At 40.9% G+C, this 27118-nt stretch overlaps 1 protein-coding gene across 1 annotated transcript in view; it reads right to left on the minus strand.

Annotated features, from left to right (window-relative positions):
- LOC131898808 (uncharacterized) overlaps nt 1–27118 on the minus strand; it is a 398643-nt gene that overhangs the window by 204573 nt on the left and 166952 nt on the right. The gene's annotated exons all lie outside the window — the stretch shown is intronic.

Here is a 27118-nt window from a genome sequence, read left to right on the forward strand (position 1 = left end):
GGATCCTGCCCTGTTTGAGTTCCTATCCTCACTTTCTTCAGTGATGAACAGCAATGCTGAAGTGTAAGGCAAATAAGCCATTTCCTCTCCAACTTGTTTTTTGGTCATGGTGTTTCCTCACAGCAACAGAAACCCTAAATAAAACAAATTGGTGACAGATCTGACCATGTTTTGGGGAGGATTGTGGAATGACTTTGGAACTTTGGGCTAGAAGAGCCATTAAGTCTTAAGAGCTCTGTGGGATGTTCTATGGGGTCTTGGAAGATAATGTTAAGAGCAGTGCAGAGGATGGAGGCCTGGCTTGTGGAATTTCAGAGGGAAGTTTAAAGACTCTATCAGGGCTATTTGTTATTTTGAATTAAAATTCTGTGGTTCTGGTTAGCTGGGGCTGAAGAATCAGCTGTGATTAACAAGATACCAGAACTACTAAAGCAAAATTTTGCTTTGCTGGAATACTTGATGCTGGTTGGTTGGTGCTAAGAAATTAGCAGTGGTTAAGAAGGGCCCAGCATCACTGGTGAAATCTGGGAAGTGTTTCCTGAGAGCACAGAGAAGCTGTGTTCCAGAGGTGGACAAGGTTGTACCTTGTCCTAGCAGCCAGACTTGGTAATGTGTGTCACTGTGGTGGTACTGATTTTGAAGGCATGAAGGGGTCATGGAGAGCAGCTGAGGCTTGGCACCATGAAGAGAGCCTATGAGAGGCTATTGATGAAAGTGCAGCCCAGCTGAAACAAGGGACCCCAGCATTTTGGAGATGCCAATACCATGGGAAGACCATCAAGAACAGTAGCATTAGTGGTATGTAGCCAGCTAGAGCCTAAAAGATGAACCGTATGTGCTGCAGAGGACAGAGCTGGAGAAGTGACCCAAGCCCTTTGGAGGATCCAGAGGATCATGAGTGAATCCCAGATAATTGGACATTGAGTTATTTATACTGTTGGAGTTTGGTTTTGCTTGGTTCAGATTGTGATGGTGCCCTGGTTCTTCCCTCTTGAAGAAGGTATTTAATTTTGATTTTTAAAGGAGCACACAGCTGAAAGAATTGAACTTTTAAAAGAGATTGGATATTTTAAAGAGACTGAAATTTTAATGTGTTTAAATTGGTAAATACTGCAGAACTTTTAAAATTATGACTTTAATGTGAGATCTTGGGGATAAGAAAGGAATGGATGTGGTTTAATAGTGATTGTTTGTGTGTCTTTTAATAGTGATTGTTTGTGTGTCAAGTTGGCAAGGAGTCAGTTGTACTGGCTGGTTTTGTGTTCCACCATTTCTCTATTTAGTTTTCTGGATGACCAGTCCATTGATGAGAGTGAGGTATTGAAGTCTTCCACCATCAGTGAGTGAGGGTCAATATGTGATTTAATCTGTAATAGTGTTTCTTTTACAAATTTGGTTGCACTTGTGTTTGGGGCATAGATGTTAAGAATTGCAATGTCCTCGTGATGGCTTTTTCCTTTGAGTATGTAGTGTTATTCCCTATCTCTTCTGATTAGTTTGGTTTGATGTATATTTTGTCAGATATTGAAATAGCTATTGTACCCTGAGGGAATGTCTGTCTTTGATGTTAAGGTTTGTTTCTTGGATACCATACAAGACTGTATCCTGTTTTCACATCCATTCTGTTAGTCTGTGTCTTTTGTTGGAGAATTGAGTCCATTGATGTTGAGAGATATCAATGAGCAGTAAGGTTTGACTCCTGTTATGTTGTTGTTGGAGATGTGTGTGTGTGTGTGTGTGTGTGTGTGTGTGTGTATGTGTGTGTGCACGTGTGTGCATGCACATATAGTTCCCTTCTTCTGACTTTGCTGGTCTGAGATTATTCTTTGTGTTTTTTCGTTTGTTTGTTTGCTTGTTTGTTTTTTGTAGTTAACTTCTTTAGGTTGGAGCTTTCCTTCTAGCACCTTCTGTAGGGTTGGATTTATAGATAGATATTGCTTAAATTGTGTTTCATCGTGGAATATCTTATTTTCTCTATCTATGGTGTTTGAAGGTTTTGTTGGGTACAGTAATCTGGGCTGGCATCTGTGGTCTCTTAGTGTCTGTAGCACATCTGTCCAGGCCCATTGAGAAGTTGGGTGTAATTCTAATAGGTCTGTCTTTATATGTTAGTCTTTTTCCCTTGCAGCTTTTAATATTCTTTCTTTGTTCTGTACATTTAATATTTTGATTATTTTGTTCAGAAGGGACTTTCTTTTCTGGTCCCGTCTCTTTAGTGTTCTGAGTGCTTCTTGTACCTTAGTATGCATCTCCTTTAGGTTAAGGAAATTTTCTTCTGTGATTTTGTTGAAAATATTTTCTATGCTTTTGCGCTGAGATTCTTCTCCTTCCTCTATTCCTATTATTCTTAGATTTGATCTTTTCATAGTGTCCCAGATATCCTGGATGTTTTGTGCCAGGAGTTTATTTGATTTTAATATTTTCTTTGACCAATGTACATATTCCTTCTATAGTGTCTTCAGTGCCTGAGATTCTCTCTTCCATCTCCTATATTCTGTTGATGGTAAAGCTTATCTCTGAGTTTCTTGATTGAGTCCCTAAATTTTTATTGCCAGATCTCCCTCAATTTGGGTTTCCTTTATTGGTTCTATTTCTACTTTCTAGTCTTGAATGGTTTTATTCATTTTATTTTATTAATTTCCTTCCACTGTTTGTATTTTCATAGATTTCTTTAAGGGATTTATCCATTTCCTCTTTAAAGACCTCTATCATATTCATAAAAGCTGTTTTAAGGTCTTTTTCTTGGGCTTTAGCTATGTTGGAATATTCAGGGCCTACTGTGGTAGGGTTGCTGGTGCTCTAGTGGAGACATATTGACATATTGTTCTGCCTATTCTTGATTGTGTTTTGATGCTGGTGTCTTGGCATCTGGGATTGGGAAGACAGGTAAAATATGTTTGGCTATTCATTCAGACTTGAGACTTTGGAATAAGGATGGGTTCAGGGCAGTGATGGCACTTTCCAAGAGGGAGGAAAGCTGCAATCTTCTTAGTCCCCTGCTGTCCTGGCAGGAGTCCTGGTTGATTTCTTAACCTTCTCTTTGGTAGTTCCTTTGGGTTTTAAAATTAAAACTGTCCACTTTGAGATGGTGGATTCCATGTAGTTTTGAAAATGGGGAGAGATGCCATGGACCTGTCACCTAGGTTCTCCTTGTAGCACCATAACAACAGTATCACATTAGATTATTGATGTGGATAGAGGTCACACACATGGCATTTCCATCCCTACAAGGACTCCACGTCTCTTTTGTTCTCTCATAGACCCCTTTCTATCTACTAACACCACCACACCTCAAGTCCTGCCCTCATTTCTGTAACTGTATTGTTCCAAGAATGGTATGTGAGTGGGATAATACAGAATGAGAATCTTTAAGGTGGGCTTTTCCCCATGATAGATAATTGTCTGGAGATGTATCTGGATTTTGCATTATCCACTGTGGGCAGTGGCACTCCTGGACAGGTAGTCCTGGGTTGTATAAGAAGCAAACAAGCTGAACAAGCCATGAGAAGTAAGCCAGTAAGCAGTGTTCTTCACTGGGTCTGCTCAGTTTCTTGCTTCTGGTTCCATCCTTGAACTCTTATCTTAACTGTGAATGGGATATTGTAAGCCAAATAAATCTTTTTCTTTTTACCACTCAGACTGCTTTTGATCATGGTGTTTTATCACAGCAATTGAAAGCAAACTAGCACACTGGCTAAAGCACCTTAGGGCCTTCTTTTGTGTCTTCAACTCGTAGGACTTTGCTCTTTGCATGGATAGAGAAGGAAGAAGATGACAGCAGGTTCTCAACTAGTCAGATTCTGTCCTGGAATGTGTCTGGTTTGCTGTTTTCTTTTTCATATATTGCAGCCTTCTGAAACAGTGCTGTGGAGTATGATATTAGTACCTGAGTCTGCCTTCCTTTTGAAAAGTGAGTTTTTTAGGGGTGTTCTCAGTTGGCACTTTCAATATCAAGTAGACAAAACCCTAAAAAGCTGGTTAGCATATGGGCAGCTGGTATTTAGACATAAACTAGTCAAGGCTGGCTCCTGAGATGATTGGGTTCCTCAGCCATTCTTACAGTTACTTTTCTTGTGTAATGTATCTGTGTGGCAACAGTGCTTTGCTGGGAGCACAAACAAGCACCTAGAAAGTTAACACTCTGCACTCCGTAAAAATGCTGCAGTTTCCCCTGTTGGATTTCATTGTGTTATTTTAGCTTCTGTTTGATGGCACTACTTCTGTCTTCCTTTTGAACAGATAAAAAATTCAAAACTTCATTAGATCATAAAACTGTTAATCAATTATCAAGCATTTAGATTAGCATTTAACTGCAGAGGGTTCCCTGAGTGAAGTCTGTTTTACTTTTTCAGCTACTAGTTTTCAGTAGAGAAGGTTTACTATATTGGAAAGAAGGCTTCTGTTACTTTAATGAGTTATGGTCTGAGGGCTGGGATATAGCTCAGTGGTAGCATGCTTGCTTAACATGTATGAGGGCTTGGATTCTAATGCCCCGCCCCATCACTTCCTCAAAAAAATGTTATTGTCCAGAAGAAAGGGCTGGCTCATTAAAAGCAGCCTCTCGTGAAGCTGAAGCTGATCAAGATATATTGGAATGCAAAGCATGACTAGTATCTGGCTGAGCAACTCAAAAAACCTTTGGAGCAGGTTAGTGTGCATGAAAAGGTTTATGAAGGTTGTCAAGAAACAAACAAAAAAAACCTCCAGGTAACTTCCCAGCAGCACATCAGCTAAAGCTGTAAATGGAACATTTAATGAACTTTTTCTTTTCTTTTTCTATTTTCTGCTTTTAAGAACTGTCTTTTAGAGCTGGGGATATAGTGTAATGGGGTCCTGTTGTCAGTCCTATTGGGGCTGGCCTAGCATGTACTTACTCCTGGAATCAAATCTAGTCTCAGCACTGCAGTAAAATGAACGAATCGATGGATAAAGAAGGCTCATCACTCTTCTTTGTATTTTGACTGGACAGTACGTACAATGTACTGCTTTCTGATTCCCAAACCACCTATGGGAACTTTCTGTCTGGGTTCTGTCTAGCTCCTTGCTGATTCTGTGTAGCATGTGAGGATTCATTCATTCTTATTGCCATCCCTTTGAAAGCTTGCCTTAAGCTGAGTGTGCAGATACAACTTTTTCTCTTGTTATACAGTGTTCCTCTCATCACCTGCCACATTTTATTACTATGAAGACAGTCCTCTTGAATTCCAGTTCTAAAGGTGGTTGAATTTGACCCACAAGAGACAATGATTATAGTTCCAAAATCTTAAAGCCAAAGGAGGTCTTGAAAATAGTATAGGTTGAATTTATCACTTTTGGGGTAGGGAAACTGAGGCCCAGGAAAGGCCACAAGTTTTATAACTTTGATAAAAGTAGAAATTTACCTGCTTTTCAGTCAGTGGCAGGAAGCCCGTGCAAGCTTTCAGATTTGCAGTTTGTGCTGTCCTCCAGTGTGTGATCTTCTTGCCTCAGTGTCTGGGATGCCAGGATTACAGGGCGTGAATTCTGCAACTTTTTGACAGTAGATGATACAGATCTACCATTTGCCTCACTCTGTATGTTTGGCATGCAAGTTAAAACAATCTACAAGATTTACTATCTAAGCTGGGCAGGTGGTACACACCTGTAATCCCAGTACTTGGGAGGTGAAAGCATGAGGATCACAAGTCTAAGGCCATCCTAAGTTCCAGAGTGAGTTCAAGGCCAACTTGCGCTACTACATGTATCTCAAAATAAAAAGAAAAACTTAGTGTACTTCTCAGTGAGATTGTACGTTTTTTTTTTTTTTAAAGAAAACTTGTTTTTATATGTTTCTTGGGTATAACAAACTCAGCTGGTAAGAGGGTGCCAGTCATTCCTGCTGGAGGTAGGAGGATCCTATGTGGGAGGGTCATGAATACCAAATCTACCTGCCAGGCAGTGGGAGGGGTGACCAAGTACCACAATACAGTTAGCAGTAAACAGAAGTCTTTTTAAAAACAAATATATATTTTTACAGTGCTAGTGATAGGACCTAGTGCTTCCCACATGTAAGGCAAGTACTCTACACTGAGCCCCATTCCTGCCCAGCGGAGGTTTGTTTTCTCACGATAAATACACAGTTGAAATTCTGGAAGCTAGATATCCCAAATCAATGTCAGCAGGGCCATACCCTTTCTGGACACTCTAATGAAGGTCCTTTCTGCCTCTTTCAGTTTCTTGTAGACCGAGGCATCCTTTAGTTTGTGGCTCCTTTACTCTAGTCTCCACCTCTATCATGCATCCACCATGCATTTATGTCTGAGTTCCCCTCTTATAGCAATTTTGGATGACCTCATCTGAACTAATTATGTCTATAATGATCCTATGTCCAAATAAGGCTAACTTCACATGTTTTGGGGCAGAGGCTTCAACATACCTCCCCCCTTCTCTCTTTATTTTACAACATATCTTTTTTCAGTGACATAATTAAACTTATAGCAGAAATAATAAATTTTCTTTTTTCTTGAGATAAAATCTCCATCCAGAAAAATGTTTACAACATGAATATAGATCTTGATGAATTTGTACAGAGTGAACACACTTGTAATCTTCACCCATATGAAGGAATGGAGGAGATGATCTGTTAACCCCTTGTTCCTGGTCCTACCTAACACCTTTTAAGGAATTCCTCTGTTGGAATATTTTCTCAATGTTCTTCTAGTATGGTTGGTGCTTTTTAGATTTTAATCTGACACTTTGTTTACATGTAAACATGGGGATGCGTTGTTTTCATCTTTTTGCCTTTCTCTGCAAACTTGTGCCCATCATAAACTAAACTGAGTCTTAATTCAGTTACAGGCTGGCTGATGAATAACTTGGGCTTTAACTAATGTAAGAGGAAGTAGGGTGCAAGTTAGACTAGTTACACTAACACTCAATGATGAAGGTGTCATACTGTGAACCAGAATCAGCATTTTCACTTTGTAACCTTGATGGCTTCCTGGTACTCTATTTATTGTAAAGCATATTGTTACAGAACAAATTGCGTTTTGAATATGAATAATTAGATTGGCACTAAAGACTCTGTAATATGTTTATCAAATAATCTACAATAAAACCATTTATATCCTAAATTCAAAAAGGTCACTCCTATCTGTCATTGTCACCTTGGATTCTGATAGACCTTGGTTATGCTTCTGTTGTGAATGTCTTCTCTCTAAAATGGATAGACTGTGTGGATGGTGGGAGCTCATATCCAGTTCCATTCCCATGTCACAGTCTGAGACCTGAGTTTAAATGGGAAAGACTCTGACTTACTGGTAGGAGTTTATTGCTCTGCATTTTCTTCCACTTGAAAGACATACATTCTTTTTCTCCTGTTCTTGTGGAAGTCTTGTACACATATTAACTGTCATAGTAAATCACTTATCTTTATGATCTTTGTTTTATTTTCCTATAGAATTGAGAGAAAAATTCTTGGTCAACTGTCATATTTAAATTTTGAGGGGTTTGTTTTGTTTTTTGAGACAGTGTCTTACTATGTATCCCATGCTGGCCTTGAACTTAGAGTCTTCTTGCCTCAGACTACTGATGCTGATGTGAGCTACCACATTGGGCTGAAAAAAATTTATAGTCTATCATGAAAACAATCTGTATTCCATTTTGAACATTGATAAATACTCCCAAATATTTCCATATTAATCCTAGCAGATGAATGTGTAGTTTTGCATGAAAAATTTGTTCATAAAAGGATACAAAATAAGATATGGCTGTTTCCAGATTAGAAAAAAAAATGAAAAAGAACCAGAAATGCCTTTGAAGGTTCACCTTTGTTATGTCAAGAATTTTAAGCCTAGAAGAAAAGATGGCTCTATTCTTGATTCACATAAGCATGAGGTAGGGGTGTGTGTGTGTGTGTATTTTGAGGGGGTTGTCCCTTTGCTTTACAAATTCACATCCATCATAAACTAAGTACATCCCACTTAAGTGTTATAACCCAGGCTGTACCATTTGGGGAAGTAGAGGTAGATTACTCAGCAAGTTCTGCCATCCCAGTGGAAGGAAGGTCACCTGCTTCCCAAGAAGCACAGCTGAAACTTCAAATTGTTCATCTTTGTTTAGCTGAGGCTGAGATGCTACCTATCAGAAAAAATTAAGTCATTTAAAATTTATATACTTAAACAGGTTTCTTTAAAAAAAAAAGTCATTTTACACATACGTGTGCAAGTGGGGGTGGAGTTCTCACAGAGGCCAAAAGAGGGTGTTAGATCTTCTGGAGCTGGAGTTACAGGTAGTTGTGAACCACCTGAAGTAGGTGCTGGCAATCAAACTCAGGCCTCTGCAAAAGCAATAAGCACTCCTAACTGCTGACCCATCTCTTTAGCCCCAGTTTTTGTTTTGTATCTACCCAAACTGTGGATGAACTTAGAAGAAATAAACATATCATTAAGGAATTAAGATTTTTCCGTAGGAGAGTTGGCAGCTGAACAAGTCAGCATAGGGTGTCTGGTTTTTGTTTAGTCTTGGTTTGTGTGGCATAAATTTTAAGTACCTTACTGTGTTTTAAGTAACAGAGAAGAGTTATAGCTTAGACAATAGTTAGGATATTTTGGTTTGATTCTCGTATCATTTTGGCTTGGATAAATAATACTGTTGAGGTGAAAACTGTGTTAGCTTCCTTGAAACAAACAATCAAACCTTGCCCTCATGTATTCCTATTGCTCTTAAAGCAATTGAACTCAAACCTGTTAACTCTCTTACTGCCTACCCCATGATATATTTTTAAGTTCATTACAATTGACCTCTGTATCCATTGATTCCATAGTCACTGGATGTAACCAACCATGCATCACAAATATTTTGGAGAAGAAAATTTGTGTTGAACATGTACAAACTTTTCCCTCTTGTTATTAGTTAAACAACATAGTGTAACAACTATGTACATGGTACTTACATTGTATTAAATATTATTGGTGATTCGGAGATGGGTTAAAGTATATGGAAGGCACGAATAGACTGTATGAATGCACTGTGCCATAGTATACAAGGGACATGATGATCCTCAGACCTTGGTGTCCACAGAGGAGCCTAGGAACACTGCCCCCTCCATTGGATAGCAGAGACAGCTATACATTTCCTTGTTAGCAAGAAATACAAGCATTGGATGAAAATAGAAATGTAATAATGCCATTGTAGGTGGTAGATGTAGGGTAAATTTAGTCTACTTTTATTCCTACTTATTTATTAGTGGTGCTGAGGAGACCCTACAGCCTCATCCATGTTCAGCACACACTTAACTGAATGTGTCTTAACTCTTAAAGAAAGCAAAGAAAAATCTTCCTGGTTTTGCTTTTTTTCTCAGCCACAATAATAGATTTTACTCTTTCATAGTTCTTCCTGATTATAAAAGCAAGCAAAGTTTTACCATATAGAACTATTCTCATTTGTGTTAGTTTTTTTTTAAGGTATTTAAGCCAGGCTTAGTGGTGCATGCCTTTAATCTCAGTTCTTGGGAGGTGGAGGCAGGAGATTCAAAAATTCAAAGTCAACCTCAGTGACACAGTGAGTTCCAGTTAATCTAGACTACATGAGACCCTGTCTCCAAAATATAAAAAATAAAGTATCAAAAAATGAATATATAAGCTGGGCATGGTGCATACCTGTAATATCAGCACTTCAGAGGCTAAGGTGAGAGGATCAGGAGTTTGAGGCCAGCCTCGGCTACAGAGTGATACCATGACCCCCAATAAACAAACATAAATCATTAAGTAAATGGAGTTAAGAACCATTTGAAACATCAATCTTTTCTGGGAAGAGCTTTTTTGTTTGTTTTGTTTTTCGAGATAGGGTTTCTCTGTGTAGCTTTGTGCCTTTCCTGGAACTCACTCTGTAGCCCAGGCTGGCCTCAAACTCACAGAGATCCGCCTGCCTCTGCCTCCTGAGTGCTGATATTAAAGGCATGTGCCACCACCGCCTGGCGGGAAAAGCTATTTTAACTACCTTACTTCTGGCTCTTCAAGCAGATACTGGGAATCCTGAACCATAAAGTTTCCTGGAATCTCAGAGTTTTCCCAGCTGCTTTGTCTAGACCCATGGCCATGCCACATCTGGACCTATAGCCCTTTATGTCTTCCCTGTTGCCAAGTAGTTGCTGCATCCATGGGCATCCTGTCTTAGTTCAAGGCCAGCACAAAGAGATGGCCCTAGACATCTCTGCCCTTTGATTGCAGAGACTAAGGCTCTGCTCTGAAGTTTCCAGCTGTTTTCTGCTCTTCTCTGCCTAGTGGACACTCTCTCCCTGCAAGGGATTCAGACACTGGAAAGCACAGGGCTGGGAGCTACCACAGAGAATTTAATATTAGTGATGAGGGAGGGAAAGGGAAGACTTCCAAAAGACACAATCAAGGATCACAGGGAAGGAACTTGGACATGAATCAAGCTCCAGGGAAAGGTCAACTGTGGAGAATCATGAACCTTGAATCGTAAATCCGGGACAAAGAAAATAGAAGGGGAAAGTAAGGTTCACCTTTTTTTTTCCTTTATAAACATTCTATTAAGGGACTTGAGCACCTTGGGGTGCTGGGTTCCTGCATGGATGCCAACAAAAATACCATGGGTATTTATATCTGAGAAGTTTTGAATTAGCCAAACAAGCCATATGTGATTTTATGGTTCTTTAACTTCTTTTGTTTTTTAATTTTGTATTACTGGGATTGAAAGTAAGGTAAGGCTTCTAGTAGTGAGCCATAACCCTAGCCATCACCCCCTTTTAAGGTAATGCCTCCCTATGTACCCCATGTTGGCCTCAACCTCATGATCTTCCTGCCTTAGCAGCCCAAGTGTGGAATGACAGCCATATACCACTATGCCATAGTACTGTTTTTATGGGGTGGAATGGAATGGAGGAACCACTTCTTTTGAAAAGCAATGTAGACATTTGAGAACAGTCTACCTCTTAAAATCTAAATTGTTAGCTCAAGACACCTGGTACCCCCTAAAGAGAGGATCCTGCCATTGCCCTGGGGTTGTGTATGTTGTACTCCCAGCCCCTTACTTGCGTCCACCCTTCCAACCCCATAAACATGTGCAAGAGCTTTTTCTTTTAATGTTTGTTTTTGACAGCAAGCATCACCAAAAGGTTTTTCCAAAGACTAAAAGATAGTCTTTGTGATTAGCAAGAACATCATACTGTACTCAAGAGAAAGAGGAAGGTGGGGGGTGGTGGTGCCTGAGTTCACTTCAAGGGAAGTCACTGTAGCTCGGTTCCCCCTCCCTCTTTCCTTCTTACGTGCACAGCCACAGTGCATTCAATTGTTTAAGAGCAACACATCCTTTGAACTAGCCCTAGGATGGGAATGTCCATTAAAAATAAACAGCCATGTGTCCCGAGCAGCTGGGACTCTGTGTTCTAACACCCAGCAGTTCCGTTTCCTGTCTCTTGATTGTGTATCTGTTCTTCCAGATTGCCTTTGTGCTTTGAAAACTGCAGGTTTCAGTAATCCTAGTAATCTCCATGTAAGCAAGTGTTTAAAAGACCTGACTCCTCTTTACCTAGAGATCTGTGAGAACTGCCTAGGAGCAGATAAGCATTGTTGCTAGATGGGTGGGACGCCTGCTTGGCATCTAGATATTTGGAAAACCTACTTGAACAGCTATGGTGGTGTGGTGGGGTTTTTTTGGTGTGTTTTTTTTTGTGTGTGTGTGTGTGTGTGTGTGTGTGCGCGCGCGCGCGCGCGCCGCGCGTGTGTGCTCGTTCTCCGATTCATCCTAAGATGAATGTTGGGCTGTAGTCAGGAACTTTACTTATCTTTGCTGATTCTTTTCCTCTTCTTTCAGCCTTTCCAGAAATGGTGTCTATTGTATGGTGAGGGCCATCTGTACAAGAGGGGGAAAAAACAAAATATAAAATTTGGTCTTTGTCTTTAGAAAGATGCTGGTTGTGTTTTGTCACTGTGACAGACTATCTGATAAAAATAACTCAGTGAAGCAAAGATTGATTTTGGCTCCCGGTTTCAGAGGTTACAGTTCATGATTAGCTGGCTCTGTTGTTTCTGGGTCTCTGTTAAGGCAGGACTATTCACCTCACAGTAGCCAGAAAGTAGAGAAAGGGGCACAGGATCAGGGACATGATACATCCATCTAGGGTATGACCTCCTTTCTCCAACTACACCTCACCTCCCAACTCACCAATGGCTTATTTTATGGTTAGGTCAGAACCCTCATGACCTAGTTACTTCTCAGTTGCTCCATCAGGTGGGACCAAGCCTCAATACATAAGGACTGGGGTCCTTTAGACTGAATGTGAGCAAGCCAGAGTAGTGTACATTTCAGTGATGAGTGGACAGTGGACCCATCATTATTGGGATGAGTGACAGCAGGATGAATGGTGACTAGAATATCAAGGCCAATTTTGTTGGAAATGGTAGAACAATGTTAAATATGATGGCCCCACCTGGCCTGTTCAAACATATGCATTCTGCTATAGACCAGAAGGAGGATGATTTGTGTGACCCAGGTGGCTCCCTGCTTCCTTCCATGGTGCATAGGAAGTGACTTGGCTTTGGTTTTCTGTTCCACATGAGCCATTCTGGTTATCTCTAGTATATCATTTAACATAGTGGTTCTCTATTGTATCCCTCTGGAGACATGTGACAATGTCTGGAGAGTACATAGTAGTATGTAGCTGTTGAAACTGGTGATACTGCTAAACAGCCTATAAAGTATAGGACATCTGTTCTGCCCAAAGCAAAGAATGACCTGGCCCCAAATGTTATCAGTGCTGAGGTTGAGAAGTTTGTTTTAAAGTAAGGTATTCTGTTTGGCTATCCAAATCCACCCCCACCCCCACCCCAATTTTTACTGATCAAATATTTGGATAAAATAGCCAGTGTTGAGTTATTACAGACAATACTGGTTTAAACATTCTTCTGATTGTCTTTGGTTAACATACTGTTATGATTTGGATCTTAAAGGCCCTTGAGGTCCCTGTATTAAAAGGTGCTGGTCGGCAGTACTGTTAGGAGATGGTCGAACCTCTAGGAAGTGGCACCTATTAATAGGAAGATAGGCCATTGAGGGTGTGCCCTTGAAGGGATTGTTGATACCCCAGGCTCTGCCTCATTCACTTCTTGACTGCCTTGAGATGAACAGATGTGCTCTACCAAGTGCTTCTGCTGCCCTGTTTACTGCCTTGTCACAAGCTCAGAGGCAGCCTTTCAAATAACTATAAAACCAATATATTTTTATTTCTTTAATTGGTTCTCCTAGGCAATTTGTCATAGTTTCAGAAAGCTGACTAACACACATCTATACACATAGCTTCAGTTATCTGCTATTCTCCTGTGTGTTATATATCAGGCCATTGAGCTGTGTATGTCAAAATGATTTTGTTTCTTTAAAGAGTTGCATGTGCTTTTTTCCCTGTAGACACCATGATCCTAGCACCAATCTGAAGCTGGCACTTGCCCTGCATTGCTAGCAGCATATGCTGATGCTGCATAGATGAGCACCTAAAGACAGGAACCATTTTCTTTCTGGGTTTGGCCAGGGAGCAGAGGCACTGAGTGAGGGGTCTGTGGCATGGCAATTTTAAAAGCATTAGAAGCTGATGTGACTGGGAGAAGGGTCACAGGCAGATGGTGGGTCTTGGGCTGGTTATCCCTTAACTAATTCGGATTGCTGATGGTTGTTAACATAGCGCTGCTTGTCAAGGTGAAGATGTAGAGCGGTGGAGTATGAAAACAGGGTGGCGCCTTCTGGGACTCTCTTCATATCTATACAACACCCCATGTGACTGTGACATGACCTCTCCCATCTGTTGTATCACCTCTGCCTTTAATCCTTAGCAGCTTCCTCTTTTGACCTAATGAATGGAGATCCTTGAGAACAGTTTTCCTGATCCATGCACAGGCTCTGTCTGCCTTCAGAGAGCCAGCTGGTGAGATATGCATGCATTCTTTTTCTGTTCCTTGCTTGGTTGTAAATACAGGATATTTAGACCATGACATATTAGCTGATCCTCTCCTCCTCCACAGTCTTTCTATGTCGCTCATGCTGGTCTCAGATATGCTATGTAGCCTGTAACTCAGCTGGCCTCTAACTCCCAATACAACTGCCTCAACATTTTGAGTGTAGGGATTACAGGTGATCTCCATCACACCCAACAAAACTGTATATTGGCTCTGTGTCAGACAAGATATATAGAAGATTCTTTAGTTTTCTTATATCAATCACTAAGTATGGAAATCAGGTCCTTGCCTATGCTAAACAAGTGCTCCACCACTGAGCTAGCCCCACCCCCAGCTATTAGGTACCATTTAATTCATGGGGGAAATGTGACCTGGTTTCTATACAATTTGCTTAGGCTAAACTTTTAAGTCACCCCATTTACAAATTGAAACTTTTTGTGTTTTCTGTAATGCTGTACATAAAACTTACTGTTTAAACAATACAAATGTATAGGATAACTTGGAGTTTTTCTTTCTAATCTTCTTACATACAAGAGCTTAGAAAACATTTCACCTAAGTAACTTTGGAGTAATGGCTAGTGGAGAGATCTCCCTTTCCACTAAGCTTCCAATGTTCTCATATTATCATCAAGATCTGTATAAGTTGCCACTGAACTGGAGAGTGGGGCTGTCTGAACTTCATTTCTTTTTCTTCTTCCTCCCTCTTCACACCCCTCCCTTTGGTTATGGAGATAGGGTCTCGTGTAGCTCAAGATGGCCTGAAACTCACTAGCTGAGGATTACTTTGAACTGCTTGCTATCCTCTTGCCTCCACCTCCCAAGTATTGGGATTGTGGGCATACTCCAGAAGCCCAGCTCCCAGTCCCAATCAACCATAAGTAGATTGTAACAATAATAGTAATTTGTGAATAAATTTGTATAATACTTGGAGTTTGTAACATACTTCCATCTTTAACTCATTTGTATCCTTGTAGTTGACCTAGGGTGGGTTTTTTTGTTTGTTTTGTTTTGTTTGTTTGTTTGTTTGTTTTGGAGGCAAGGTCTGTGTATCACACACATACTTGTGTAAGATGCCCTTGAACTGATCCTTCTGCCTTCACCTCCCAAGTGCTGTGCCACTACACCTGGCTTTAATCCCAATCTGACAAACAGATTGTAACAATAACAGTAATCTGTTAATATACTTGTATTAGGAATTTGCAACATATCATCATTTTTATCTCACTTTTATCTTCCTGGTTGTCTTAGGGTCTTTTCTTTTTTTTCCCCCATTCCCCCTCATTTCCCTTCTTCTCTCCTCTTCCTTTCCCTTCCTTCCTTTCCCTCTTTCCCTTTCCATATAATTTCCCCTTTCCCTTAACTTTCCTCCCCTCCCCCTTTATCTTCCTTTTCCCTTCCTCTCCCCCTTCCTTTCTTTTTTAAGGTAGGATTTGTGTAGCTCAGGTTGGTCTTGAATAAAATAATGTAGTTTAGAATGACCTTGGACTCTGGATCCTTTTGCATACAACCTTCTCGGTGTTTGGGATTATGGGTATTTGCTACCATGTCTAGCTGTCCTGATGGTATTTTGTTTGCTTGCTTTTATTGTTTTGCTTTGTTGAGGCTGACCTGGAGCTCCCAGTTCTTCTACATCAGGCTCCCAAGTGGCTGAGATTACAGCAGTCCATCACCGAACCCAATTTAGACAACCATACAGTTAGTTTTTGGATGACCAAACTGAGAGCAAGGAAAAATAAGTAATTTTTTCCAAATCCTGTAGAGACAAGTCTTAAGTCTCATATCTCTCCTCGATGTTTTATAAACCTTCCATCACACAAACCTTTTCCCACCTTGCTACCTGGTTTTTCCTCCTCTGTGCCATCAGGGCTGTGTATCTGGTAATACATTTTCCTCACAACTTTTATTAGTCAGTTTTGGGTAACAAACTACACAGTAATTAGAATAAAGAATGCTTAATGTAAGTCAGAATTTGGTGAATTGGCTGTTTTCTGTCTTGTCTCTTTATAAACACAAACTAGAGTAGCTGCCTTAGAGACCAGAGGTATTGCAAAACAAGACTTATTTATTCTATGCCTGTGGCTCTTGATGAAAAAATTTCTCCTGTTCATGCACCTATAGTCACAGCTTCTCAGGATGCTGAAGCAGGAGATTGCTTGAGTATGGTAGTTTGGAGCTAATATTAATACCATAGGGAGGACTCATCACTTAAAAACTGCACAGAATCATTAGCAACAGGCTATTGTTTATTTTTGACTTGGCATTAACTAATAATTACTACAGGTAAAAAGAACTCAAATGTGAATAACATATAAAGAAGGCGGTATCTCCTGGGTCAGGGTATGTACAAAAAAAAGAAATCTGTCCCCTCCAGCCCCCAGAGCTTAGCCGTTCATCTCAGTGGTGTGTGTGTGTGTGTGTGTGTGTGTGTGTGTGTGTGTGTGTGTGTGTGTGTGTGTGTGTGTGCTTGCGTTGAGAGAGACTGAGACTGTATTTATGTCTGACTGTCTGTCTCCCTTGAAACTCATTAGCAGACTGGCTGGGCTGCCCGTGAAACTCACTAGAAAGCCATCTGAAAGTTGTTGCTAAAACTCCCTGGGAAACTGCTGGGGGTTGGGGTGAAGTGATAGCACCTTTGAGGCTACTGTCATTAGGTGTACCACAGACCACCATGTCCCACCGGACAGGCAGAGAGGAAAGCTTGTGAGATAAGGAAGGGAAACCAGTCTTCCCTTTGTGCCCCTCTGGTGCCCTCTGCTGACAGTACTAAACAAGTGCTAGCTGTGGCTTCAGGAGAGATGGTCCCAGGGTGGGGTGATGTTTCAGAGCCTGTGCCTTACAGTCATTGAGATGTGCGACTTGGCTTTGGGGCTTGGGAGGGTCAGGTCAGGATGGTTCTAGATTTCTTTCTTTTTCCAGCACTGCCTGGGCCCTGTAGATAGGCTCTTTTTTCCCCTATTTTCTTAAGTTTGAAGTTGAGGCAATGCATTGCCAGCTCGTGGTACTTTGCTAATTGGCAGTGCTTGGGATATGCTGTTTTTAAATCCTTTGTCTCTGCAGAAATATAATTTTCTTCAGAAAATTGTTTTCTGGATTTATTAGTTCTCTTCATGGGTGTCTGTTAGGGAGATTGTAGTTGGCACTGTCTGGTCTTGATAGAGATTTACCAGGTACCAGAGTTTTCAGGCCTTCACCCCATCTGGAGAAGAGGCCCACAGTGCTAGGTGTTCTGCCCATTGCCATGAAAGCTGTGAGCTCTTGCCACAGAATGTAAGTGGCTCCCTGGCTCCCAGTCTATCTGACCTGGCTGCTGAGGCTGCCTCTCTACCTTATAAAAATTTGACCCAATACATGGTTCTCACAGTCAGAGGAGCAATCAGCTCCTTTTTGTTCACTAATAGCTGTCTACGCAGCCCCTGGATCCTGTGCTTGCCTTGGGAGACTGAGGCCCCATGGGCATCTCTCCTTCACATTTTGGTGGCTACATGCCTCTGCCCTTGCATCAGAACTTGTCACCAACCCATCATCTTCCTTGTAAACATTTCATTTACCTGTCTCTGTCTGTCACCCCATCCAGTCTTTATCTGCCTTTTTGTGTCTTAGCATCAAGTACAACCTGGCCCTTATTTCAGGTAGGATGAAAGGATTGCTAGACCTCTATATTCTTTTTCCCTGAAGTCCCACCTTAATGGCATTTTCTAACCTGTTAACCACCACTCCAGACCTGAGTCAAGCTTCCTTTCTGAAGGAACTGAGACCAGACAGAATGAGTAAGGGACTTAAGAAGACTGAGGAGAAGTCATTATTCTCCTGTCTAACAAAAGGCATGGTCTGGTCATGCATTTTAGGTTATTCACTGGAAGGTGAAATATAATTACAGCTGATAACCTGCATGTGTGACTCATATAGTGAAGTATGATTTCAGACTCAAAAAATAGCAAAGTTGTTCTTCCCTATTTCATTCTGATGACTGGTTATGGGGGATGTTTCATTTCCCAAGCTCAGAATTTTACTTCAATGTGAACAGCAGAGCTAGATTTTCTTCTTCCACCACCAGAGAGCCCTGCTTACCTTAGTTGTCTTCACCCTGTGAAGACCTCTTGCCCTCTGTCAGGAGCACTGAAAAGGCTTTAGGGGTGGGTATTATCAGGGCTGCACTGGCTTCTTGCACCCCACTTAACACAAGGTCTCACTATAGCCTAGGTTGTCCTCAAACTTGCAATTCTCCTACTTCACCTCCCGCCCCCACCCGCAGTGCCAGGATATCAGGTGTCCACCACCATGCCTGGATCTTGCTGCTTTATTCTTTTTGCTGAAGAAATTAGTTTTAATTCTGCTGAAGCAGTTATTTTCATCATAAGTTCACACTGGACTTCTTTGCTCCCCCCCCCTTACCCACTTCCACTACCCGAAGAACAGTGCCCACATTCTGCTTCAAGGTCAAGTTCTCAGTCTTCTCCCTTTCTGCCCTTGTCCTCCCACACTCCTATGTATTCTTTACTCTCTTTCCCCTGACTCATCCCTCTGGCATGCCTCCATTTCCTGCCTGCATGTTTCTTCATATCAAGACTTCCATGGAATGTCCTCCCTAATCCTGCTGTCTTCCTTTCAAGTTGCCCTACACAACACTTTGTTTGTAGAGCCTTTACATCTCCACTCTGAAGCTGAGGTGGACATGGCCCTTCATATTTCAATTGTACTAGACTGTTTTGTCTACAATGCACCTGATTGTCTGTAGAATTCACATTCTTTTACCTTTCCAAGACTTCATTCTTGACTGTAAGGGTCTACTGTATTGATATTGATAGTTACAACACACACACTCTGACTTTTCCTTACAAACACAAGACTACAGTGTAACAAGCATCATGTAGCAATTCTGTGTTTTCTATGTTTATTTGTTTGTTTGAGACCAAGTCTCACTGTGTACCTCAGGCTGGCCACAAATCGTTCCATCTCAAACTCCTGAGTGCTGAGATCACAGATATGTACCACCCATGCCTGGCTCACTGTTAGCCACAGTCATTATTCTTTGAAAATTGGTGCCAAGTTTAGGCATGTTCTCTATAGAATGGAAATTGACAAAACATTTTCTTTTTTAAATTTTCACATCTCTCTTTTATTATACTGATTTGGGAAAAGATGTCATTCTGTGATGTGTAAAGTGAATATCAGTACTCACATGGCAAGGCCAGGCAACTGAACCTGATTCATGAGGCATGATGAAATATTGTGTGCTTATGTTATCAAGTGACATTTCACTGCTGCATAGCAAGGCAGATGATACACAACAAGAGGCACTCCTGGTCCTTTGAAGCCAAGGAATTTATCCCAATTTGGTGTGAGGAATGGTTTATTTTCTCTTGACTGAATGCAGTACTGTTTCAGCTACCACTAGAAACCTCAGAAGGGATTTTGTGTATTATTAAATATAGCATATAAGCTTGATTCAGGATTGATTCCAGCCTTCTGGAACCAGTTCCTTTAGAGTCAGGGAGGGAATTATTTTTCAAAAATCACTATGCAGGACACTTTCATCTTCCATTGGAATGACCACAGTCCCCAGTTACTCAACTGCAGTAGAACATAGTGAATGAAAAAGAAGGACATCGGGGCTGGAGAGATGGCTCAGCAGTTAAAAGCACCAGCAGCTCTTCCAGAGGACCTGGGTTCAATTACCAGCACCCATATGGCAGCTCACACCTGTCTGTAAACTCTAGTTCCAGGGGACCTCAACACCCTCACACAGACATATATTTTGACAAAATACCAATGTCCATAAAATAAGTAAATCTTAAAAAAAAGAAAAATAAGGACATGATGGCTCCAAGGTAAGATTGAGAAGGTTTATTGTAGATATGAGGGGGAGAACAGCCAGAGGCATCTGGAAGAGTCCAGACTGAACATGGCCAGCAGACTGAACCAGGCCATGAGAGGGGAGAGGAGGGGGAGAGTGAGAGAGGAAGAGAAGAGAGGAAGCAGCCAAGAGAGAAACCAAGACCCAAGAGAGTGTGTGGGAGCCAAGAGGGCTCATAGCCAAAATGGCTTGGTTTTATAGGAAAAGAGAAACAGAGGAAAGGGAAGTGAAGCTCGGGGCCTGGAGAGATTTAGGGTAGGGGCTGGGGTATGCCAGCCAGGATGACTCTGTAACAGGTACTTGTAATGCTGAGAGATGCTGGGAGAACCTGGCAGCCAGTATCCACTTTGAAATGTTAAATAGACATTTCAGCCATTTGTTCAGGCTTTCTTTGAGACTTAACACAAAGGACAAGCTCCAGGGACAAAAAAAAAAAAAAAAAAAAAAAAAAAAAAAGCTCTGGTTTCTCTTTGGGCATGCCCCATCATGGTTCTTCTCTGTCCTTTTTCCAAGCAGCTCCTTAGTAAACAATGCACTAAGACAAACTATAATTACCGCCTCTTGATTCTTCTGGATAAGAGGAGCATTTCCTGGGTTTGGACAAAGGACTTACACCCAAGAGGTGCTATTCTGGCAAATTTTGTGAGGGGAGTGGGTTCAGGGGACAAAATACTAAAATGAAAATGAGAGCCACTTATCCCTTTTTCAAACTACCACTTAATATCCTGAAGATGTAATCAGCGTGACAGGTGTTGGAGAAAAGTATAGGAGACATGAATACAAGGGAAAGTGTGTTTTGGGGTAGTAGTGTGCCTGCTTGCCTTTACTTCTTGGCCTTGCCCCAAGTAGCCACAATTTTCACAGCTTCACACATAGGTCTCTTCATCCCCCCAGGAACTGCATGGGTTTGATGGGTCTAACCTATTATCTAATTTTTTCCCTCTTTGAAGAAATCTCTCAGCTCAAAGAGGGGAAAGGTGTCCTTGTTACAGCTCATGGCAACAGCCTTTAGGGTATCTCAAGTGTCCGGTGGGTCTTTTTCAAGAGGCCATTGTGGAGCTAAAGCTTTCAGCTAGTATTGTAAATCAGATAAGAGCCTAAAGTTCTGACAGTAGTGTCCTTCAGACACTCATAAGAGGGTAGCTGATCCTCAATGAAGTCTGAATACCTGTGATCCTTACTGATGTGGAAGGATAATCAGGCACCTTTGGTGGTGATGGAATGTTGTAGGAGCACCCTCAGATTGTTACCTATGCTTCACCATGCTTGGCAGCAGTTTCTACCTTATTGAGGCCAGTCAGACCCCCATAGTGCTACTCATTGAGGTGCTAGGTCCTCTCTACTGGCAGCCACACTGTTCAGATGATCAGATTGTTCTTTTCTGCACTGAGGTGAAACATACCAAATTGTTTCTTCTGCACTGAGGTGAAACATACCAAATTGCATCTTGGTACTGAAGCTATTCTCCAGGTTCTGGGCACTCTCACCATGCTGGATCAGCACCAGATTGTAGGCTGTAGTGGCAGCAGGCTGGGGATATAGTGGCCAGATTTTTGTTTTCTGATTACATTCCTCCTGCCTACATAAATATCTCTTGTCAGGGGAGCAATGAAAAGGAAAATACCATGGTATCTCCTAAATGCAAATATATTTTCCCTGGAAAATAGAGATGGGGCATAGCTGAGGAAGGCAGATGGGTTCTTTGTAGACAAGAAATAGCAGGTATTATCATCCTTCTTTGAGAAGGTAGAAGGACTTAGATGAGATCACTTTGATAAAATGTCCCAGAACTTATTATATAAGCATTTATGGGAACAGGATGGAAAACCTACTCTTAAAACCCACTCACCATAGCTGAGTCAGACACAGGTAATACGTCATTCTGAGGAAGTACTACTCTAAAAACTGTCTTGGCCGGGCATCGTGACATACTTAATGATTCCAAGTCTTGGGGGTTGTCTTAGTTAGGTTTTCTGTTGCTGCAACAAAACACCATGACCAAAGCAACTTGAGGAGGAAAGGGTTTATTTGGCTTATACTCGCACATTGCTGTTCATCATTGAAGAAAGTTAGGACAGAAACTCAAACGGGGCAGGATACTGGAGGCAGGAGCTGATATAGAGCCCATGAAGGGATGCTGCTTACTAGCTTGCTCCCCATATCTTGCTCAGCCTGCTTTCTTATAGAACCCAGGACCATCAGCCCAGGGGTGTCCCACCCACAGTGGGCTAGGCCCTCCCACATCAATCACTAATTAAGAAAATGCCTTATGGAGGCATTTTCTCAATTGAGATTCCCTCTTTTCAGTGTGTCAAGTTGACATAAAACTAACCAGCACAGGAGTGTGGTATACGTTGTGAGACCCAGTTTCAGAAAAACTGGGACTGGAGATATTTATAGAGCACTTGGCTTGCATGCATAAAGCCTTGGGTTCAATTCCTAGCACAATAACCCTGTCACCATGACTTTGCTAAAGATTTTCTTAATGTTAGTAGAATTAAAATTTTTTAGGGTCAGGGATGTATTTTAAAGTTTAGCCTCTGAATTTTACACTAGGACAGAATAGTTTCCTTCCTTTTATTTATTGAAGAACACACAACTTTTTATTGTGTGAAAATGTATCCAACATAAAATTGAGCTTTGTAAAAGCATGTTGAAATGTAGAGTCAGTGGCCCTTAGGTATATTTCACACTGTTGTTACAACCATCACCAGTGTCTGTGTGTTGACAGCCTTCCATCCTCTCATACTGCAACTCTGGCCCCATTAAGCCATTAAGTGCTAATTCTCTATTCTTCCTTCTTTTCCCTGCCCTTGGAAACCACCATTCTGCTTCTGGTTTTAGGTACTTAGACACCTCATATAAATGGAGTTACATGCTTAAAAAAAATCTGGTATATGTCATACAGTATAATGTCAAAATTATTCTTACTGTAATATATAATAGAGCATCCTTTGGGGGGGCATGAGGATAGTGGGGATGGAAACTCAGACCTTATGCATGCCATGCAGGTACCTTACCTCTGAGCTATATCTCAATCCCACTTTAAAAAAAAAAAAAGGCTGGATAGCATGTCATTGTATATATATACATTTTACTTATATATTCACCTGTTAATGGACTTTTGGGTTGTTTGCATCTAAAATGCACAACTATTTAGTAGCAAGGCTCCAAATAGTTTGTGTTTCTCAGCCCACCATCCAGGGACCCAGATTCCTACCAGATTGAAGGGTCTGATGTTGAGATTCTTCTACCAGCTGGCTTCAGGGGAGTGATCCCAGCTACAGTCTTGTATTCCTGGGTTTTGGCTTGTCTTCTCATCCATCACTGTTAGCAGCCCAGGATCTGTTCTTGATGTTCATTCTTCCTCCTTATCTATCCTTTCTCCATGGTCTGTGTTATATCTAAGTTGCCTCCATTGGTACCCCCAACCTCATATTCAGGCTTTAAATACACCCTGTTTCTAGTCATTCCACATGTAGGATGCCTTTCCTTGGGTCCTACCATTAGACAGCCAGTTGCCCACATGCTTTTTGACCTGGGTACTCCTAAGTCTTTCACATGAGATTTGTCAAAACCTAGTTTCTTTTAGATGTCGTGTGCATTTTGGCTGTGCATTTATGCCAGAGGGTATGGTCTTAAGTCAGGTATAAATTAAGTATGTTTGTTATGACATTAGGATAAAATTGTCTAGACTTGCTGGGCGTGGTGGCACATATCTTTAATTCTATCACTTGAGAGACAGAGGCAGGTGGATCTCTGTGAGTTTGAGGCCAGCGTTGTCTATACAGCAAGGCCAGTCAGAGCAATACAGTGAGATCCTGTCTCAAAAAACAAAACAGGCCGGGCGGTGGTGGCGCACGCCTTTAATCCCAGCACTCGGGAGGCAGAGCCAGGCGGATCTCTGTGAGTTCGAGGCCAGCCTGGACTACCAAGTGAGTTCCAGGAAAGGCGCAAAGCTACACAGAGAAACCCTGTCTCGAAAAACAAAACAAAACAAAAAAAAAAAAAAAAAAAAAAGTTATTTGGACTTTTGAAGCGAATTATTTATTGGATGGACTACTTCCTGTTTTTGCTAAGAGTGTTTGCTTGAACCTTGAGCTTCATGCATGAAGACAAATGTTTCACCATTAAACTATGTCCCCAACCCATTTTTTAAAAAAAATTCAAATTTCATTTGTTATTTCATTCATTCATTGTGTGTGTGTGTGTGTGTGTGTGTGTGTGTGTGTGTGTGTGTGTGTAAAAGTAACTGGATAACTTGCAGGAGTCAGTTATATTGCCTCTCTCTTTTTACCATAGGGTCCTGGGGATCAAAATCTGTTCATCAGGCTTGACAGCAAGCACATTTGTCTTCTGAACTATCTTACTGTCCCCAGCACATTTTTGTTTTTTGTTTGGGAGCAAGGGCTGGTAAGTTACTGCTTAAGCCTCCTGAGTACCTGAAATTATAGACTTGCCCCTTTAGGACAAGCTAGGAGTACTATTTTAATTTTGTGTGTGATACTGACCTACAGTGGATAATTGCCTTTTTAGCATAAAACTTCAATTCTCCTAGGGACTTGGTAGAGAGTTTAGTAAACTGTGTAAATATGTTTATTTATTTAATTATTTAGAGACAGGGTCTCATTTTTTTTGCTCTGGCTGGCCTAAAACTCGGTTGTTTCAGTCTCTTCAGTGTTGTTATAAAAGGTGTGCACCACTCAAAATATGAGACAAAAGATCCCGAATTTGAGACCAGCCTGGGGTATATAATGAGACCTTGTCTCAAAACAAACAAGTCAACTAACAGATTGTGTACTGAGTACCACTAGTCATTTGTTTGATGGTGCAAAGAACACTGGGGTTCTTTGCAACTTCTTGTTTCTTTTCAGGAGTTTTGGGGAGGAGAGTGTAATAAGCAAAGTAGAAAGTATATTTGGCTTTGTGGGCCTAAAAGTCAGTGGTCCTTCGTGGCACTATCTAAATGTGTATTTATGTTCTGGTAAGTTTTATTAATAGGTAACAAGGACAGTAAAGTCCCCTGGCTGGATTTTGTTTGGCCAGTGACTATTTGCTAGCCAACCACTTGTGCAGAAGATAAGTATATGTATGGATCTGTATGTAGTTAATTGCTGGCCTAGCTAGGTTTTAGTTACTACTAAATGGTATAAGTACTAGATCAAATAACAATGATCTGTGTTGTATTTAAGGTAGGAGCTATAAAAGGTGATATTCAAACTTTGTGCATGTATGCCTTTTTTTCCTCCTGTGCTGAGGATGGAGCCAATGGCCTTACACATGCCAGGCAAGTGCTCTACTACTAAGTCCATACCCCCTTAGTGCAGGATATTCTTAGCACTGATTAATGAATTTCTTAATATGAATAGCATGACATAATCTGATTAGGACTGTGGTAAAGATATAGGTATTAACAAGCATATGGAGAATTCAGAATCTTTATGAACTGCCTCTGAGAAGTGAAGTCTTATTTTTTTTAAAAAAGAACTGATATTTTCTCAAAAATATTAAATATAATTACCATAGGACCCATCATTTCTTCTTGTAGGTATACCCAACAGAAAAGAATATATGTCCACATAAAACCTGGTATACCAATATTTATAGAAGCATTATTCATAATCACTAAAAATAGAAACAGCTTAAATGACTATCAGCTGATAAATCTATGAACAAAATGTGCTTTGTTCATATCATAGATTATTTAGTCATAAAATTTAATGAAGTAATGACATGCTATAACACAGATGCATATGGAAAATATTATGCTAAATTACAGAAACTAAACATTAAAAGGTCACAAGCAGGGAAATTTGTAGACTAGAGAGTGTATGTGGTAGTGGCAGTGTAGGCCTGAGATCCCAGCTACTCTGCAATCTGAGGCAGAAGGATCATAAGTTCAAGGCCTGCCTGCTCTATAAAAGTAAATCCTAGGCTACCCTGGACTACATAGTGGGATCCTTTCTCAGTGAATGAATGAGTAATGAACGGATAGTACTGAGGACACAGCTCAGTGGGGCTGGGTTCATTCTCTCCTGCTGGAAGAAAAGGAAAGAAAGTGATTAGGACTATTATAACTATACTGCTTAATGATCAGTGGTTTCTCTTGAGGCCAAGGAAATGTTCTGAAATTGATGGTGACTATGCAACTCTGAATGAACTAAAAGCTGTAAAAAACATATGGCTTTTATAAGTGGATGTATGGAATTTGAAATATATCTAAAAATGTTACTAAAACAAGGTACAGGATTAATGTATGAGAAATAATTAGTAAATAGTAAGAATGATCCAAAATATTGTTCAGATGAAGGAATTCCAGAATATTAATCTGGTTTTGGATCCTTTGTTTTTGATTATATGGGTTTCTGAGTCTTCCCATTCCTCCTTCAGTGAACTTGTGTACTGGGGGACTAATCAGGATGAGGGATACAGATTAAGAAGCATCATTGTATGGGTCCTTTTACTCCTAGGTAATCCTAAAATTGTGACCTGCTTGAACCCTGTACATGTTATATTCCCAGCTGCATTGGAGGAACTTGCTATGGCTCATGGATGTTCATGGAACCCCCTTCTGTGTTACAGATTGAAGAAGGAAGCAAAGCTGCAGCAGTCGACAAGCTACTAGCTGGAGATGAGATCGTGGGTATCAATGATGTGAATCTCTCAGGGTTCAGACAAGAAGCAATTTGCCTGGTGAAAGGCTCCCACAAGACCCTGAAGCTTGTGGTCAAAAGGTGAGATATGTGCCTCTTTTTTGTTCACCAAGACAAACAAGGAGTAGAATGTTAAAATTACAAGCCTGTGTGGCTTTTCTATATGTTAGAGATTTCAATATGCCTATGAACTTACAGTTAGAGTTTTCTCTCACTAGTTTCTGGAGACTGTCCCAGGATCCCCCTTTCGGATACCAGAATCTGTATATGCTTCAGGCCTTTCTAGAAAATGTTGTCATATTTGTTTATAACCTAGGCACATCCTCTCACATGCTATAAATACTCTCTAAGTAGCCTCAACTTTTAAGTCTCCATGACAAAAATACCTGACAGTAACAACGTAAAGGAGGAATGATTTCTTTTTGGCTCAAGGTCTCAAGAGATTGGTGCCCATCACAGTAGAGAAGGAGTGGGTTTTATAGTGATAAAAGTATTCTGCAGATTCCTCCTTCACATATTTGCTGACCACGAAGCGGAAGAGATGAACCAGAACTAGAGTTGAGCTAAAACTGTCAAAGGCTTGTTGTCCTCAGTAACCTTCCAATAGCCAGAACCCACCTCCCAAAGGTGCCACTACCTTCAAAACATAAGCCTATGGAGGACATTCTATTCCCAGTGAGGGGATA

This window comes from Peromyscus eremicus, chromosome X, assembly GCF_949786415.1.
Source record: "Peromyscus eremicus chromosome X, PerEre_H2_v1, whole genome shotgun sequence".
NCBI classification, from domain to species: Eukaryota; Metazoa; Chordata; class Mammalia; order Rodentia; family Cricetidae; genus Peromyscus; species Peromyscus eremicus.